The sequence below is a fragment of the Onychomys torridus genome, chromosome 1, assembly GCF_903995425.1.
Source record: "Onychomys torridus chromosome 1, mOncTor1.1, whole genome shotgun sequence".
Lineage (NCBI taxonomy): Eukaryota > Metazoa > Chordata > Mammalia > Rodentia > Cricetidae > Onychomys > Onychomys torridus.
This window is the reverse complement of record NC_050443.1, coordinates 29717543-29720480: the sequence shown is the minus strand read 5'-3', so window position 1 is coordinate 29720480 and position 2938 is coordinate 29717543.

Below are 2938 nucleotides of genomic sequence, written 5' to 3'. Positions count from 1 at the left end.
CCTGCTTCCTCAGAGTGCTGGATTATGGACCAAGCCCAGGCTTGTAATCAATAATCCCCTGTGTGTTTGCATCAGATATCAGCTCTGTGGTGGTCCTGCTCGGGAGGGTCTCTCAATGTGGGCACATCATCTGCATTATTTATTTTTCATTTCCAAGACAATGTGTGGATCTCTTATGCTTGTAAAGGGCTCACATTATAGATAAAGCTGTGCTTTTCTTTGGCCATAATCCCTGGTATCAGTTCCTTCCCAGTGGGAGGCAAGGTATTTGTTTTAGTTACTTTCCTATTGAAGAGACACCTTGACCAAGGCAACTTATAGGGGGAAATTACTTTATTTATTGATTTATTTTTGAGACAGGGTCTCTCTGTATAGCCCTGGTTGGCCTGGAACTCATGCTATAGAACTGGCTGGCCTCAAACTCAGAGATCTGTCTGCCTCTGCTTCCTGTAGGGGAAAAAAAAACACCTTTAATTGGGGGCCAGCTTACAGTTTCAGAGGGTGAATCCATGAACTTCATGGTGGAGAGTACGGCATCCAGTAGGCAAGCATGTCTCTAGAGCAGTAGCTGAGAGCTCACATCTGACCCATAAATTCGAGAGCCTGGCTTGAGCTTTTCAAACCTCAAAGACCACCATAGTGACACACCTCCTAACCTTTCCTAAACAGTTTACCAAGTGGGAACCAACATCCAAATATATGGGCTTGTGGGGGCCATTCTCTTTCGGACCAACGTATTATTCTTCCAAGTTTTTTAAAAGAATGTGTGTATATATGTGTATATATTTATGGCAAACACATGGTTATATGGGAATGATTTAAAATGTTTGTAATGTGTATTTTAAAACTGTGCCTAATAAATGGTTGGTTAACATTAGACATCATAATTATTACCTTCCCAAGTTTTGTTCTTATCTTTTTTTTTTTTTTCTTTTTTTCTTTTTTTTCCGAGACAGGGTTTCTTTGTGTAGCTTTGTGCCTTTCCTAGAACTCAGAGATCTGCCTGCCTCTGCTTCCGGAGTGCTGGGATTAAAGGAGTGTGCCACCACCGCCCAGCCTGTTCTTACCTTGTAAAAGGTTCAAAATAATTTTTCAGAACAAATAAAGACTATACATTTTTCATTTTTCCCATAGTCTAACTATAATAGAAAATATCATATCTAAATTACTTTCCAGATAAAGCTTACGTTTTCCCGATCACCCAATTAGCATTCAAGAAAGAAATAACTTGACCATCTTTTTTTTCCACAGTCAACACGCTCACATAGCTAATGGAACCCCTGCAGTCACTATGAAATACAAGCAGAAGAACAAATCATCGCGGCCAACTAGTCAACTATATCAGATGTAGACCCTTCACAAGCGAATCGCTATGTCTGAAGTCTCTGTCGAGCAACCCCACAGAGGTATAAAATACGTCACAGGTATTTAAAGAGAGAGAATTAGGGGTGGGGAAGCATACTTTGCTGAGACCTTCCTGACGCTGGACTACATTTCCCAGAGTTCCCGGTGAGGAACACCGCTTTTGCTCCGTTTCCTCGCGAGAGTTACTTGGCTTCGCGAGAGGGCTGTGTCTGTGGGCCGTTCGTTAGGCAGGGCAACCGAGAAGCAGGTTTTCCAGAAGTCAGGCGTCAGCCGGGCGCTGGAGGCTGCCCCGGAGGTGCGCTCCCGTGGAGGTGGGAGTGGCACTAGGTGGCCGTGTCTCCTCTGTGTGTGCTGCAAGCCTGCCTGCTTTTGGAGCCCTTTGCGACCCTGGTTTGTGGTTGGTGTGATGTGTGGATCTGAGTTGTGACTCCGAGGGTGTGTGATGGCGTGCTTACCTGGCTGGAGAGGTTTCTGTGACTGCGGAGTGTGGGCACCAGTGTATAGCGGAGGGAGGGTTCCGTTGTCCATGGTTTTGGATGTGTGTATCACTCTGAGGTTGTTATCTGGTATCCCGCACACCTCTGGCTTGGCTGGTTGACAGTGTCGCTGAGATTGTGATTGCTTGTTTCCGTGGCCTGTCTGTGACTTGTGGTTTTTCCATCTAGGTGAGTGGGGGGGGGGGGGGCACACTGACAGACTGACTGAGGGATTGTATGTGCTCTTTACATGAACGTAAATGAAGTAGAAGTGCACCCTTATGAAAGAATAACGCTGGCAGTACTTATCCCGACAGGATGTTTGTTTCTTGTGCGTGCTTGGATCCTGTTTGAGTGAGTGCTCAAACAATGTAGCTCTAACCATGAAATTGTGACTCCAGCTGTGGAAATTTTACTGCATGTGGCTTTGTGTGGCCGTTAGTATATTTTGCACCTGTGATCTTATCCTACTTTGGTAGGGTACAACAGTAAAATTTTGTTCAGAATTCATTATGTGGCTGAATCTATCAAAGGGTCATGAATTTCTTGTGACTTTGCGTCTCTCCCCAAATTCTCCCAGAATTTAAGGACTTAACCTCTGTTTTGACCACAGTGGCTACTCATCCATTCATACATGGTCAGGATCAGTTCAGTTTTGCCCACCCCTCCTCTTTTCACTTCGGAAGTAGAGCTTTGTTGCTGGTTCCCAATGTCCCCTGATCTCATAGCCAAGGAAATCGGCAAGAAGGAAGCCAGATAGTTAAGACGCTGAGTGAAGCTATAACCTAGAATTTAGATGACACTTTGAGATTCCATAGCACCTTTACAACAGGACGCTAGGAAATATAATGGATTTCAGGAATGGGAAATACAGAAGTACTATGGAGGCTAGAACCCATGACAGTGCCCTCTAGTGGGCAGCTTTAAGTCCACAAATAAATTCAAGCCTAAAACTGCTTGACTTTGTTTCCAATACTAGTCTCTGGACTTTGCTTTATAGTAGATGAGGGATGGATTGTGGGGATGGAGGAAGAAAGAGTGTGTAATTTAGAGTATATGACAATAACGGCATGGCATCTCGGTTCACTCTTTTTCCC